General features: G+C 45.2%; 2 long non-coding RNA genes across 3 annotated transcripts in view; one reads left to right on the top strand and one right to left on the bottom strand.

The window, feature by feature from the left end:
• LOC146204922 (uncharacterized) overlaps positions 1-16,925 on the top strand; it is a 133,116-nt gene that overhangs the window by 38,549 nt on the left and 77,642 nt on the right. The window lies entirely within an intron of this gene.
• Positions 10,901-16,173, bottom strand: LOC146204923 (uncharacterized). The gene is made up of 4 exons (XR_014703025.1): positions 15,800-16,173; positions 15,052-15,136; positions 13,825-13,933; positions 10,901-11,011 (listed from the first exon to the last, which is right to left on the bottom strand). It is a non-coding gene; the product is annotated as an uncharacterized LOC146204923 (long non-coding RNA).

Below are 16,925 nucleotides of genomic sequence, written 5' to 3' on the forward strand. Positions count from 1 at the left end.
ACGAAGGGTGAAACAAGGTGCGTCGGCGCGTGGAATTTGCCAATAACTGCTCGCCCAGGGGCCTCAAGCCATAAGAAAATAAGTGCGTGACCTTTAAGTGCTCGAATTGCAAAGGTGGACGAAAGGTCCTTTGCTGGGTGGCGTAACGCGCATTCTCTGCTGTGATATGTTCAGGTGGCGTTCTCTGAAAGGGTATGCCTAGCTGCAAACTTAATAAGTCTCATTCGTGATGCGGTGCAATACTCTGTCGTGTCCGAAGTAGCGGCTTCGCAGTTTCTCCTACAGGCCTGGGTGACAGACAGGGGCCCACACCCACACTTGGTCGTCGGGCTGGTAATCGACGTGTCGATGCCAGTGGTTGTAACGGCCTGCATCCGTCCACTGTTACCGCCTTATTTGTACGGGCAAGTTGCATAGGCAAGGTTAGTAGAGTTCAAGCTCCGAGAGTGCGTGAGTCGTGGTTGTTATTGTTTTTATGGTCATAACAGATGGCACATATTCGCGCAGGGGGATTAGCCAAGAATTGAGATGCAAATAAATCTTTTCAGATTATTACTTGGTAACCCGGATGATTATTTTCATTTGATCGCTTGGCAAAAGCGAATTAAAGAAAAGATAAATCCCCGAAATAAAAAGGAGAAATCGTAACGCACGCAAGACGTGAACACTGTGGGATTTGTAGCCGAGTGACTTAAAAAAAAAATGTATATTAGCAAAGCAGACGTTTATATTTGGGTAAGAAGTTTTGAATGGCAGTAAAAAAAAAAAAAAAAGAAAAAAAAAGAAAAAAAAAACGTGCCTGTGTCGTAGTATATGGCCCCTAACGACGGGACAGCACTGGTCCCGTCTTCTTTGTTTTCTCTTGTCTCCGTTGTTGCTCTGTTTTTGTTTAATAAGAGGCTGCTCGAACTAAGTCCAAACTGTTACAATGGCTTCTCGAAAAACCTCCTTCTCCTCATGGTGAAACGGCGGCAAAACAGTAAGAAATGTTTTATTGATTTCTGTTCACCTCAGTATGCGCAGACAGGAGTAAGCGCCAAACCAGACCTGTGCATATAGGAATTTAGGAGCGGGATACGGGAGGGTAGCCTTGGTAGAGAGACCTAAAGATGCCATGATTGACATGATTTTTGCTATTGGACATTCTTTACACATCATTCTTCAAGCGCCACCTGATGAAACCAGGTGGCAACATAAAGCCCTGATTTAACTACGCCGTACGAACTGCCTGCGCGGCATAGCGGTAACGCGTCTTACAGGAGATCCAAGGTTCCGACTCCCTTGAATGCAACCTCCCATCTCAAAGTAGCCACCAGAAATGGCAGCTCCTGCAAAACCGGCTATGTCATGTACTGTGGTGACGTCACCATCAATGGCCGGCCATGTCACCTGCCAACTACCCTCTGCCAGAGACATCCCCGTGATATTTAGGTCCTAACGCCGGCAAAGCCGACGCAGGATTTTCTGGAGAATGGAGCCTTTAACACTGCCGCCTTACAACACTGCACATAAAAATGCAGCCCTCAGTCCCCACACGTGTTTCCCCTGTCTTCACTCTTTTGTATGTGTGTGCGTGCGTATGTGTTCGCCTTGCTCAGGCGATTCAGTCCCCACTTAGCTGAACACTGAGAACGCCAAGACTGATTGGCTAAGAAATTAAGATATTAGGCCAAGTAATTTCTGCTCTCCCAAGTGAGAAACGAAAAATACACGCAAGTTTATGTACCTTTGCTGCGCAGTTTTCGCGCCGCAATCAGTTCAAGACATTGCCTTTGTCAACCAATAGCTCTTAAAAAGCCTTTCTTCAAGAACGAAACAAAACCTGCTAAGCAATCAGTGTGTAATTCTTCAAATGAAGGAATCATTGAATCAATGAATCATGAATCTGCAAAAGAGCAGCGCGCTAGCCTATATTTATATACACTTAAGTAGGGAAGAGGAGAAAGGGGGGATGTAGCACGTCCTGATGAAGAGCAGTTATCGCACGAGTGCTACATCAGTCGGCCAATGGCTAGCGATGGCGGAGCATTCGAGCAACCAGCTCGAAGAGCCCCTTATATATATAAATCAAACAAGCTAATCACATCGACCCCATACCAATGTCTCGGCATAACGGCAGCCCTGTGCCGCATATACGACCAGCACTACAGCGCATTTCCGCCCTGGTGGAAGCAAATTTTCTCATGAAAATAAATAAGTAGGGGACTCAAGACAGTCAGGATGCCCATCGCACAAAGAACCTTGACTGAACTACCCTCCCCACTTCCCACCCCCCCTCCTTCCCGAAGGACCAGATTCACTGACCCAGATTTTGTTTCTTGGAGGGAGAAAATTGGATCGTAGCAAGGTAGCGAGCGCACTCCAGATCGATGAAGACGCTTCGTTTTCTTGTTTTGTGGAAGCAACCCGAAGCCCCAGCTCCACTTTCACTTTCCCCACGCAATGGCGGTAAATATACGCAAAGCGCCACCGCTGCTTCTTTGTGTTCATTGGAATACACGTAGAACAAAATCGACCAATGCGACACGACGACGACAACAGTAGCACATTTTTATTTTCGCCCTCATTCCCTTTTCGCCCCTGCTCTTTTATTCACCACAGTTTGATTTCCTTTTCGCTGCTAAGGAAGGCAAAAATGAATACGTCTTTGCGGAGAAATGTAAGATTAAAAAAAATAATTACACGGTTCCGTCGTCAAGATCCTACATTCCGCAATGCTTAGACCGTCATTTTGAGCCTCCTTTTATGAATAAGTATACACATTGTGAAAAGGTACCCGACAGCAAGGATTTTTTTTTTTTTTTTTTGTTCCTTCAGTCCGAAAGGAAAAGAAAGCCGATGGCACGGTATGTATCGGCAACGCCCCGCCGGTGCGATTTCCGGAGTCGGGGGAACGACAAGAGTGGCCGGCTTTTTTCATCTCACTAAATGGACAAGGGGGAAAATATGCCGATCCATCAGAAGGAAAAAGCCGCGCAGGTGTATTATAGTGCGCGGCGTAACGGAACTCCCTGTCAGTGAAAAAGAAGGTTGAAAGAGCTCGCGCTCATGAATTGTGTAACCTTACTCTGCCGGGGCCGCTATGGACTTTGTTCGCCCTCAAAAGCTGACAGCCTCGAGCGCAGCCACGAAATGAGCAACGCCGCCGGGCAAAGTCGCTCCCCGGATGATCACTGCAAAAATAAGCGCACAGGGAGTCGTCGGTACCGAGCACCCGATGGTCCACCCTGGCCGCAGTGTGGAAGGTGCCCCCGTTAGCGTAATGTAATGCCATGGCAGAGCGAAAGCTGCAAGCTACCATAATGGAAACCCCGCTTGCATAGTTTTCTATCTAAGTATTGCGAATATTTAGCCCCATAAAGGAAGCTTCCAAGCGCATTGTGAGCAGGCTGCCACTCCAGAAATGAGGGCTGTTTTTCGGTCGCAGGTTAGTTACCTCTTGCCTTTCATAATAGTGCGCTTTCTTTGTGAATGTCGCGCAAACACATTCCTTGACTTTGTGTGCGCGCGAAGACAGGGTAATGGGCAGCGTTTTCTTCTTTCACCGCGATGGCGCGCAGATCAGAAGATGGACGCGAAGGCATGTACAGCTGCCAGCAAGGAATCCCGGAAGAAGGCTGGTGACTACTTGGAGGTGAGGACAGCGCTTACCTGGAACAAAGCTACAGGGGAGATAGATAAAGGGCCCCACAAGAAAATAACGCTATCAAGATTAGAGAAAAAAAAAACTATCGGGAACACTTAATCTCTGCCTTTAAGAATATGATGCGACAACGTTAATGGCTCCTCTCCGCGGCTCTCCTTGATGATCTTCATTTCCGGTCAATAGTGTAAGAAAGGTCGACATACAAGCGCAGATCGACAGCATGGAAAGGAACAAGGAGAGAGAAAAATTGAGAAGAACCGAGAAGCGAGAAGGGTTGCACGCTCATCCCTCCTAATTCCTTAATTCCCCCCTCCCCCACCCCGCCCCCCCCCCTTCAAAAAAAAAAAATACTGGGGCGCGAGAGCCATCCGTTCCATTCAAACAAAAGCTTTATTCATTCATTCATTCACTTTTGTACATATATACATTTTGCGACTCGCTTAATCACTAACCCCTTAATTGGTGTCTCTATTATCGCACACATCCTCATTAGGGTACAGTTGTAAGCGACGACGTTATGTAAAAAAGCCACACACATAGATATAAATGCCAACTTCAGGCCCAGCCGTACGAGCGTACCTCGAGCAGGCCCAGCCGTACGAGCAGCCCTTTAAACCCAGATCCAAAGTGCACCTGGAAGCTTTGATTCCTGTGCCGCATCAAATGAGCTAGCCGAGCTGGCAGCCTCTTCCAGCTTTGCCATATCATGGGCTCTCGTTGCGCCATTCAGCCCGCAGGCTAATCGGTGCCCGGACAGGTCACCGGCCAGAGACACATGCGCGGGATTTTTTCTCACAAGGACGAAAGCGCCAACGCCTGATTTTTTGCAGCACTCTGTCAACGCTATACCCCGCAGTACCCTATTAATAGGGTACTGCGCACGCACACACACACACACACACACACACACACACACACACACACACACACACACACACACACACACACACACACACACACACACACGCACGCACGCACACACACACACACACACACACACACACACACACACACACACACACACACACACACACACACACACACACACACACACACACACACAAAATGGAGTGAAAAGAGGGCCAAGAGAGAAGAAAGGCAAAGAGGGGACAGTGCGTTACTCGCAATTAAAGTTTTCTATACACAGTGCTTCCATATATGCACACTTAACTAATTCCAGTTAGTACCACGGACGTAAGCAAACCTTATATAGGTGATGGCTCTCGTTTAATATTAAATAAATTATTTGAAACTTCAAATGCGCGTACCTGGGGACTGCGTTTCGGCAAAATTTTCAAGAACATTATGTGGAAGCACATTACACGTAAGGGCTTTTCGCAGGTGTTGAGCCTGTAAGCAAGCCTCTCAAAAAATAGCCTGGCACCGCTATTCTGCGGGCACGCCCAATGTCGCATGCAGTTTATCGTTCTCACATTCTGTTTGTGTAGTTTTCAGCACTTATGTTTAATTGCTGTTGGAATAAAGGGCCAATCTCAATTACAACTCTGAACGCGACGCGGCCATTCTGGGGGCTGATATACCAACAATAAAATTCATGAGGCGCTCAAGCTTCGCCTTAAAAGTAGACGTCGCCTTTTTATTTCGGGCTATTTCTTATATTTTTCGTTTAAGTTCGTTTTCGGGGAAAGGACAGCGTCTGTCTCACTTCTCGGGAGACGCCTAAACTTACAATAAGCGACATACAATCGGAGGTACAAACATATGTTGTCGGCTCGAATCCCCATCGCAAACTAGCCTCCAACTTGGCTATACCAGATGGATGCTAGGTTAGAAGCAAAATGGTTTTATCCCACTCTGAACGCTGCAAAAAGAACGGTTTTGGGCATAATTTTTATACAAAATCAGGTGAGTATTTTTTCCGGGACGTTTGGAACGATGGCAAGTTTTCCGTCGACAGTTCCCGGTTACGACGACAGCGTTTTGGCCCAACGAGCCACGTACTCTGCACGTAATACTATCGCTTATTCACCCGAATTCGTAGAATGAGGCAAAATAATACCCGATTCCAGTTAGCTTTGGGTGTAGTTACATTTCCCGCCCTATATAATATGCTCGTATGGAACAGAAGCACCTGAACAACGATGTATATATGGTGGCTATTCTGTAGAGATAATTCGCTGTACGTGTTAATAATCTGGCCAGAATTGCCAGCTCAGAGTCGTTGTTCATCAGCACTCAGATATATAAATTGCAGGCAACATCTGGAGTGGTACCTCATGCATGTAATGTCGCTTTTCTATTTACAATATACAAGGTGCATTTTTTATTACTATATTTTGGTACAAGACTTTCTTTAAAAAGCCGCTAACAACACGACATTGTTAAAAGGCTGCAAATGAGCTCTTAATAGCCTTTTTATGTTAGGGGCAATATTTTATAGCGAAATAGGTCGCTCTCATTATCTTCGGCAAACGCAGTTTCTAAAACTTCTAAATAATCATCATGGATCAACGTATCAAACTAGAATTAGGCGCGCAAAGGAACCCGATATCCAAACAGAGATTCCACTTGCGCCGAAGTCGCCCCCCATCAAGTCGAGGAATTCTTGGTCGCGATAATGAGAAGCGCATCTGACCTTGTAGCGTTCCTCGTTAGCTGCTCACGAGTGGACAACTTGATATTGCATACAGAGGAATGCATAGGCATGCAGAGGCTTTCCTGACGATATTAAAGCGCTGGCCGCAGCAGCTGTCATTCGCAGTGTTCGCTTCTCCTATTCAGCCGTTTAGGTTAATATCAGTCCGCCATGCTACCGCACTGAACACTATGACCATCTATACAATTTATTTCCAAAACGCAGCAGCGTCGGTTTGGTGTCGTGACTCGATGTTCACCGTAAAGGTTGGAGATTTCCTTTAGCGACGTAGATTGGAAGGGTAGCGGTGAGCCCAATGCACAAAGAACGGTACTCTGTTTTTTGGCACTTATATTTTAAATGCATCTCAATAGCGCGAAGAGTGGCTGTACCCCTTGCTACCCATTTCGAATGTTGGTTGTGTACGGGCTGCTGTATATGAACTGGCACGGTAGGAATCTCCAGTGCACTTATTTCTACTGTGTTCACTACGGCGCAGCAATTAAGCCTGATGTCCCCGTCATTTCGCCGGCACTTTCTCAGGAGTTTCTCGCCGCAAATCAGAAACCCCTTGCCAATACTCACAGAGTGTTTTTGCCCTTCACAGCCATCGTTTGCCAGCAACACCACAATCGATAAACAAGAAAGTTACTTACACGGAGCGTATTCACGTGAGAAACAACACCGTGCAAACACGCATTCCTGCACTGGTCCGTGTGGCAAGAAGTTATAAATTCAGCCTACCTTCTCGCCATTGGCTCACAAGTGCCGCGTGCTCAACGGTGGCAAAAAAGAAAAAAAAAGAAAAAGGTAGATCTAAGCTGAGTGGCTTAGCGCATCAATCAGCGTAAGCTGATTGGCATTTGCTGATTAAATGGACGAAGCAGTAGAAGGTTCTGGAACTAGGCCGGGAGCGGAGACGACAGGCTTTTCTCTCTATTGCTTTTTTTTTTTTTTCCATGTCAACGACATAGAGAAGTCCAAAAAGTCAGCACACAGCTTCCCAACCGGATGCGGCCACGTGTCTAAATTTTTCTTGCTCATGCAAATGCCTGCGCGATCTAGCTTTGGGTCTGCTTCGCGCACGGATGGAAATTAATGAATAAAACGACAAACACCGCGAAAACGTGACTGATCAGCATCCAGCTTCCGTGAGAGACTGCGGCGATAGCTTAGGTGCCTAATGCAGCGGCCAGGGATGTTGACCTGCGCGCTCCGCCGTGGGTTTTGATCATATATGTTGGAAACCGTTCAGTACTTTATGTTGTGTGCTGTTTTATTACGAACCCATCATCTGTTGCTTAGCGTCGCACTGTAAAGAGGGCAGAATGTCTTCAGCGTCTCCTAGGAGACATTAGCTTTAATCTGCGCATGCGCGAAAATTAAAGTATATTTGTGGGAACAGATTAGCGCTCATATAAAACCCGCCATTTCGGTTGCTCTGTTTTAGGTTTCATTCAGTGATTGTTTCGAGCCGCAGTTGCAGCGGAGCCTGGATCTCAGAACCGGAAGTTGATGAAGTTGAGCATGCGAAGAACATAAGCTGACGCGAAGACGAAGATTATGGCGGCAGCATTGCCTCAGTGTCTCACGGGTTTTCTTAGGAGAGCCCCCTTGAACCTTAAGACCTTAAAGAAAAAGTACCTTTTTTTTTTTTTTTTGCTCCGCATCTTCTCGCCAGCACGGCACTATAGTTCTGTCTGGAATGCGCCATGATATGACTTAAACCATGTTTCATCTTATGCCCTATAAAAAAAACGCCATGTTTCTTCCAGACATCAAAGCGTTTCAAATAGTTCCCACCTAAAAGGCCGACAAGGAGGCGGAAAAAGTTTGTTTCCCCCTAAATGTTTGACACGAGCCACGTTCCCGATAAAAATGTTAAGGAAAGAACACAGCGGTAAACGCTAGTTCACTCTTAAACGCACACCACACACCGCACACCACAGAACCAAGTTAGCTAGGCTTGAGCGTCGTCCTCTTCACTACTTCACATCAGCACGTCGTCGTCGTATCGATATACTGTGCTCCGTAACAGTTTTCCCCGCGCCAAAGAAGCACCGTCCCGGTGCGTCCCACACAGGAGAACTCGAATGATATGGTTTTAGTCGGGCGACATGCACGAGTTCTGGATGAGGGGCTGTGGAAGGATTCTTGGGCTGTAAAGGGACGATCTCACAGGTCACATCGGTGACTTGCCGCAAGACGGAGTAGGGGCCCACGTAACGAGGCAAAAGTTTTTCACACATACCGACACGGCGAGCCGGGTGCCAAAGAAGTACGAGGGAACCAGGAGGGTAGTGAACGTCTCGGTGATGAAGGTCGTAACGACGTTTTTGAGAGCGCTGAGACGGCCCAAGACGCTCTCGAGCTATGTGGCGGGCAGCATCAGCGCGGGCGATGTCATCCGAAGCGTAGCTGCAGGAAGAGTCGTCAAGAGGCAGCAAGGTGTCGAATGGGAGTAAAGGGTCACGGCCGAAGAGTAGGTAAAAGGGAGAATATCCGGCGGTGTCATGGCGTGAGGAGTTATAGGCGAACGTGACGAAAGGTAAGGAGACATCCCAGTCACGATGGTGATCGGAAACATACATAGACAGCATGTTGGTCAGAGTGCGATTGAGGCGCTCAGTAAGACCATTCGTTTGCGGATGGTAGGCCGTGGTGAACTGGTGACGAGTAGCGCATGAGCGGAGAAGGTCATGAACCACTTGAGAGAGGAAACAGCGGCCACGATCTGTGAGCAGTTGGCGTGAAGCGCCATGATTCAAGATGACATCATGGAGAAGAAAGTCGGCAACGTCGGAGGCGCAGCTGGTAGGGATAGCCCTGGTTACCGCATATCGGGTGGTATAATCAGTCGCCACAGCAATCCACTTGTTTCCAAAAGTCGATGTCGGAAAAGGCCCAAGAAGATCGAGGCCCACACGAGAAAACGGCTCTGTCGGCACTGGAATTGGTTGCAAGGGCCCACTAGGTTGAAGTGAGGGTATCTTACGGCGCTGACACAGCTCACAAGCGGCGACGTAGCGACGGACAGAACGGTAGAGACCAGGCCAGAAAAATCTGCGTCGCACACTGTCATAAGTGCGTGTGACTCCCAAGTGTACTGCTGTAGGAACGTCGTGAAGTTGGGCGAGGACACTAGAGCGCAGATGAGCCGGAACGACCAGTAGAAGGTCCGCGCCATCTGGACGCATATTGCGTCTGTATAATATCTTGTTATGGAGTACAAACATGCTGGCGGAAGAGTCGGGGATGTTGCGCAGCTGGTCAATAATTGGTTGCAGGGCAGGATCACGACGCTGTTCGGAGCCGATATTGATAAAGTCCGAGATGGACAAAACATAGTCGTCAGCAGTATGGTCGGACAAATCGGGGAGGATCTACGGGATGGCGGGACAAGCAGTCAGCGTCTTGGTGTAAGTGGCCGGACTTGTACACCACAGTAAATTCATAATCTTGTATTCGTAAGGCCCAGCGACCTAAGCGACCAGTGGGGTCCTTAAGTGAGGACAGCCAACACAAAGCATGATGATCAGTCACTACACAGAAGGACCGCCCAAACAAATAAGGGCGGAATTTGGTCAGCGCCCAAACAAGTGCAAGGCATTCCCGCTCTGTGATTGAATAATTGCGCTCAGAGGACGAAAGCAGGCGGCTAGCATAAGCAATGATGCGGGAGGAACCATGCTGGGACTGGGCAAGGATAGCACCAATACCATGTCCGCTAGCGTCGGTGCGCAGTTCGGTAGGTGCAGAAGGATCGAAGTGCGCCAGAACAGGTGGGGTGGTGAGGGCGGAAATAAGTGTCGTGAAGGCATAGGCTTGGTCACAACCCCATGTGAAAGGTACGTTTTTTTGCAGAAGAGAGGTAAGTGGGCAAGCGATGTCTGCGATGTTCCGAATGAAGCGGCGGAAGTACACTCTAAAAAAAAAAAGGTGTGATCTTAGTCTTTTTGGGGGGTAAACTGCTTGTCGCTGAGCTAACACCTTTTTGGGGTAAGGTTACGCTGTGTCTTGGAAGACTAAGTATTTATACCATTGCAAGTAGTGTAACATTACGCTTCTGGTAGCATAAACTTGCACCTTCACAAGCAGTGTAACTGTATTCTACCTAGGCATAACGTTGCACCTTTCATAAAGGCCTATGTTTTAGTCTGTCGATGGCATAAGCATACCCTTGCATCAAAGGTGCAAGTTTGCACCTTGACAACGTAAGCTTATCCTGTATGTACAGGTGCAAAGTTACCATTTTAGAGTATAAATTTATATTACGACAAAGAGCGCAAAGTTTTGCACCTTTATGGTGCAAGCTTATACCACCAGGAGAAGGATAACGTTGCCCTCCAAGCAGTTTAAAGTAATGCCATATTACATAGGGTATCTAAGCATCATCTTGTGGTATATATATGCTATCCACACAAGAGTACTATTACCAATCTGCATCGTAAACTTGGTCACTGGAAGCAGGAATAAAGCTAACCAATACATTTCAAGATTTTCTGGAAGGAAAGATTATGTTGAAACATTGCAATATCTTTGTGTCGTCTGGAGTGTGACAGTGAGCAATGTTTCAGGTGAGGTAGGCTGTGTCATGTTGTGATCAAGCCGTAAGTTATGTTGCAGAGTGAACAAAAAGAATTTACAGAACAATCGGTTAAGATAACATACCATGGTGTTTATTTTACCTCATTATACACCGAAGTTGCAGCAAGGGACTGGATAATCTTCTCCGCACAGTCAGGGCAGGGATGTACCACGTATTTGACCTGCATAGAAAAGAGAACTTGTAATCAGTTTCTCACGAAGAAAGTCTCACAAAACATGCTTATGGAGTAATTAATTCACATATAAAAATAACACTGCACAAAGGGCAAGTAAAAAGGAAGACAGATGGAAATAGTGCACCAGTACAGGCTTCCAAGTGTTTATATAATGAGAATTGTGAAATCACACAATATATAGATCAATGAAAATTCTCCAAATCTGAGCTTTACCTGTGCCACTAACACACACATAGACAACTAGCACATTGCAATCTCAGAAAAAATTGACAATATGCTCAATAAGACACAATATACAATGAGACATATTCTTGTTAGGAGCAGGGTCAAGCCATAGGCATCACTGATGTTGGACTACCCAGAGGGTTATTTAAAGAAATATGAATGAAAACATATTGATAAAATAGAAGCTAGCCTAATAAAGGCAAAAGATGTGATTTAAAAAACCCCTCCCTCTACTCGTTCATATGTGCAGTTCTCCTTTTTTTTATCATTAACTTTTTATGTTAAACTTTGTTTTATCACCTTCACTTTCACCTTTGTTGTTTGCTGGTTTCCACTCCAACACCCAAACATTATAGTTTGCTTTCACACCTGACCATACCAGTGGTCTTGTTTCTAGTCACTATGGTCTCACCCTCCTAGAAAACACTGTCTCTGGTCCTTCATGACATTATCTTATGTTGCCTATAGTGTTAATGTTTTCCTGAGACTACACTGTCTTTAGTCATCTGATCATCCATCACAAGTGACAACTGCAAATCTCTTCTTCTTCTTTTTTTTTTTGGGGGGGGGGGGAGGAGGGATGGGGGGAGGTTCTTTTGTTCTTGCATTCGTTGTCATTTCTCATGAATATAACGAATGAAGTTTGTTCCTGCAGAGCTAGCTCCTGCAGGGGTATGTCTAAGGCCATTCTATTGTTTCTGCCTTTAGTGCAGTTTACATTCCTGGAAAAAGGCATGAATATACCACAGAGGCTATGCCTTATAAAATGCGGGATACCACTTCTGAAAGATGGAACATTTCATGCTAAAAGAGCAATGATAGCAAGGCACATCCAAAGCACCTTCTGCACATGTGCATTACTGCAGTGATGTCACAGATGCAGAATTATGTAAAGCATGACAATAAAATGCAACTTTTACATAAGTTCATTGCTAGTTTCACACCACACATCAGCTTATGCCGATGCCAAAAACTTCTCGAGACTGCCGTTTCACTTCAAAACTACATTATCTTGCTCAGGAGGCAAAAAACAATACACTTCAATACCCCTATAATTCCTTGAACAAACCACAAAGCTTGAGATTCTATGTATTGCTGTTTCATGTAATGCTCGCAGCACATGCAGCAGGAATAAAACTTCTCATAAACTGCAATTTGCCAGAACTGTCAACTGCGTATCTCTTTAGATGCCTAACTAATGAAATTGTAAATGCTGACCAATATTATACAAGAATGATTATTAAAAAGTGTTTACAACAAATTTCTCAAAGATTATGTTCTTTACCTTTACAGATTGCAAATCATAAACTATGAAGAGACACCCGTGCAGTCTCTGCCGGTGGGTTGTGCAGCAATGTGGACTTTGGGTACCTGGTACAGCTTCAGGATTAGACTTAATTATCTATTCTTTTTGTTTATAAGAGGCAATATGAAAACTGCAAAATTGAAGGCTATTAATGAGTGAGCCTAGGCCTAAAACCCTCCTAATCATCTATGTGGTCTAACATAATGAGCATCAAAAATATTCCTTTAAAAGCTTTGTAAGTTGGTTTTTCCACATTACATAACTAAAAAAGGGTGTTGCTGACATTTCTTATTCAGATAATATAGACACATTTTGTGTTTTTGATGATGCAGAAGAAGCTAACATGATTCTGGCAACAATACCAAGTGCAGCAACATTTTTTACATGCAATGTGGGAAAGCAAGACAACAGTTTTCAAATACGCCTTTCCTTGTTCAGTATTTTGAACTACATTGCTCTTTCAGAAAATTTAAGAACTGGGCTCACCTATAATATTGGGGACCCTCATTTCTGGTATATAATACTGTCCCCTAAAATTAAAATGCAAAAGTTAAGTCAATTTTGGTTGATTAGCCATTCAACCATTATCCTCTACCACAGACATGTCCACTGTGCTGCACAATCCAGTTCTAATTGTACTGCAAATTTCATTTCATTCATTCTCCCTTTATAGGCCCATAGACATGACATAAGGGGTGGGGGCATATATATATATATATATATATATATATATATATATATATATATATATATATATTTGTTAAATGGTAGTGGTGGAACACAAGGAAAATACGCTGAGTACAAATGGCACAAAACAATATAAAGAACACAAAAGAAACAATAAAGCTGAAAGTGCTAAAATACCATCCATTACATATCACCTGCAGTACTTCATTTTTAGTTTCATTCTATTGTGGACATACCTAGCAACATAAGAGCATGTGAGTTGTTGAAAATTACACCCATCAGAGAACATAACCTTACTGCTGAGAACCAAGTGCAAACAATTTAAATATTAGGTTTTGAAGAAAAAAAGAAAAGAGGCATACATTAACAGCTCACTCAATAAAAAGAAGTCAACATGTTCAGATCGATTACATACTGAAAAAATTCCTCCCTTGCTAACTTGCTCAATAGCACTGAATGGTTCCAAAATCAATGCAATGCCAGGGCTATTGCTCCTCAGCATCGAAAAATATGCTCTTTGATAGACATAAAGCAACAATGAACAGACAACAATGCCACAGCTATGTCGAAAAATACATACCACACAAATCTTGCCGTAAGTAGTCGTCCAGCGCTGAAGAAAGCAGGTTGATCTTTAGAAGCAGGAGTAACAGCACTTCTACACCGTATTCCTCCTACTGGCAGGTACGCTGCAGCAAAGGTATCATTCATAACATTAGCATGATACTTGTAACTAGTACATACATAACTATAGTACAAAAAATAATGGCACCACACATGCCACAACAATGACTCAAATATTTTGACAATGAGCTTAAAAGCTACAACTCCTGTTCCTAGATATATCTGTAACAATATCTGCCACCTCTTTACAGTCGAAATAACTGCTTAAATAAACTAGAATAGCAGATTTATGACAAACTGCTAGCACAATGACAATACACATTAACTTCAATGAGGGAATGTCTCAGTACCAGTGAATTGTAGTAATGAGTATAACACAATGTCTGACAACAGAAACTACAGAAGGAAAAGAATGTGTTGTTATTGGTCAGGCATAGCCTCCTTTCTATGGGTCAGGAGGCTGAAAAGTTCAGAATGGAAATAGCTGAGTAGAAACTATAGCAAATCCCCAAATGAAAAATATTAGTGATATAAAAATTTTCCTTAGCTCGCTAACGAAAATTAGCACATTTAATCAAAATAGCTGTTTGGGCCAGTTGGTTCATACTTACACCCTAAAAGACCAGCGAAAAAAAAAGAAAACAGGTACAAAGGAACACAAAACGTATTTCAGTGCCCGTCCTGTCATTTTTTGTTCCTTTGTCCCCGTAATTATTATTTTTTTTTTTGCGCTGGTCTTTTTATGTACCGATTACAAAAAGAAAGTCAGTCTTAAAGCAGAGAAGGGGTGACACATGGTTTGCTTCAATGCTGAAGACATCTGATCACCAGCTAACCCAGATTTTTCACTTGTTAAGTGATTTGATCGAGTCCAATATTTATTATCAGTTTTTAACATAAGTGATCAGCAAGTTAAATAACACCATTTACTCGCACACGCCCTCAAACACAATGAAACTCAATTGATAAGTCACTGTCTGGGCGTGCACCATATTGCACGGCATGAGCGAAAATGGCAACACGCAAGGAGACACACACATGGCACGCGACATAAATATTCTCCGACGAGAATCCCAAGCAGTATACATTGAGGCAGATGTAAGTGATCAGCAATATGTGCCACAAAAGTGCGCGTGTCAATTTAAACGCCCCTTTCTGGACGGAAACAATGCTTTGGACTTACCAGCACGGATAGCAGAGACCAGTTTCAAATTCTTTGAAGAAACGACAGTCTACGTTCTTGCGCAGACGAGACGAAGGACTTGAGCCTGCAGCGAAAAAAAAAAAAAAAGCGTGAGAAATGTCTTTCCTGCACATTGCGTCACTGCGACAGTATACATGTACACGAATCGGCTCGGTCCCACCTCTGGTCTCGACGCCATCAGCTCAAAACTGCGGGGTTAAATCGGCGTTCTGAAAGCGTGACTTTAGGATATCAAGCGCGCTGCCTTCGAACGTACAAGTTGCTAGCAAAAGAACCGTAAACTTAACCCATCACCCTGCACGCTCTCCCGCATTTATGGCAACGTTCCCGTAAAGCAGCAACAACAGACGATCAAAATCGATTGTAGGCAGCGAGCAAAAATAATGCGGCATGCAAACACGTCAATGCGTATCACCGGGACTGCATTAGCGCTCGTCGACGCATACTTTCGACCGCGGGATATGCTTGTGAGCGTCGTAGACGACTAAAAATGCACCATTAACATCCCGCAAAAAGGTCGTGACCATCTAAAAATTTTGGGATGCGTCGCTCCTCCAGTCTGAACTGAGGGAGTGGTATGCTCAGGTTGGGATCCAAGACGTCGTGCTCAGAGGCCGTTTCACAGACAAACAAGCAGCGTCGCGGACGTAAGCAATAACAAAACATGTTCAGGCCAAGTTAAATAGCAGAGAAAAACACGTAAAACGAAATGTAAAACGTCACTTACATGCGCGGCTGAAATTTGGCGCCAAGGATCCGTTGGAACGCCACCACCGCGACGACCAGCCATCCGCCGTTTCATTCCGAAGTTCACACTTTCACGAAGTCGTTTCATAGTGAGGCATCGATGAGCGCACTCGATGAAATAATCGCTGAGAGCAACCGAACTTTTCTAAAAACACAGATGAGTACCAACGACAAAGAGCACGAACGCTGACTCGTGCGGCAATCGCCGTCGTCGTCTTCTCGGACTAGCAGAGTCGCAGGGAACGCAGGCAGGCTCAAGCAACTACGAACACGTGACGCTGCGTTGAGAATAAAAGCAACAAAACTAAAAAGCAACTGCTTCGCTTCTCGTCTCACCACCACTCCCCCCTCACCTCCCCTTTCTCCCTGTTTTGCAGGGTACACACTTGTCTGTCCGCCCTTGTTCTGAGTTCGGCCTTGCTCTCTCCACGGTCAAGCTCGCGTAGGAGTCAAAAGACGGGACGGGTGTCGGGGGGGGGGGGGGGGGGTGAAGGGGGGAGGCACCGCTTTTTGTAAGAAGATAAGATGCTCCCAACTTTCGACGATTCCCCACCTCCTCCGGGGAAAAACGAGGGGTCCTTTTGTGGTAGCTCTTGAAAGGACATCGGACGGGAAGTAGGAACACAGCCGCACCCAGCTTGAAACCGGTTACCATCATAAAAAAAAAAAGAAGAAACAAGCGGCAAACTTTTTTTTGCTTGAGCTGCAGGGACGAAATGGTGTAAAGTCATGCGAGAGAGACTAACGTCTTCCGTGCGGGTGATTGCGCAGGGTATATTTAAGCCATGCGGTTTCAGATAGCATAAATCCCGAAGTTACCCTCCTTTTACACTCTTTTTTTTTAGAGTGTAAGAACAAAGGCCAAGGAAGCTTCGCACGTCACTTGAGCTACGTGGGGTAGGGAAGTCGCGCACGGCTCGAACTTTGTCAGGGTCGGGCTGCACACCATTTGCGTCAACCAAATGACCCAAGACTTTGATTTGGTGCCGGCCGAAGCTGCATTTTTTGGCGTTCAATTGAAGACCGGCACGGCTGAAAACGTCCAGGACCGTAGAAAGGCGATCAAGGTGAGTTGCGAACGTGGAAGAGAAAACGACGACGTCATC

This window comes from Amblyomma maculatum, chromosome 1 (assembly GCF_055883805.1).
Source record: "Amblyomma maculatum isolate TAMU_Amacu chromosome 1, ASM5588380v1, whole genome shotgun sequence".
NCBI lineage: Eukaryota > Metazoa > Arthropoda > Arachnida > Ixodida > Ixodidae > Amblyomma > Amblyomma maculatum.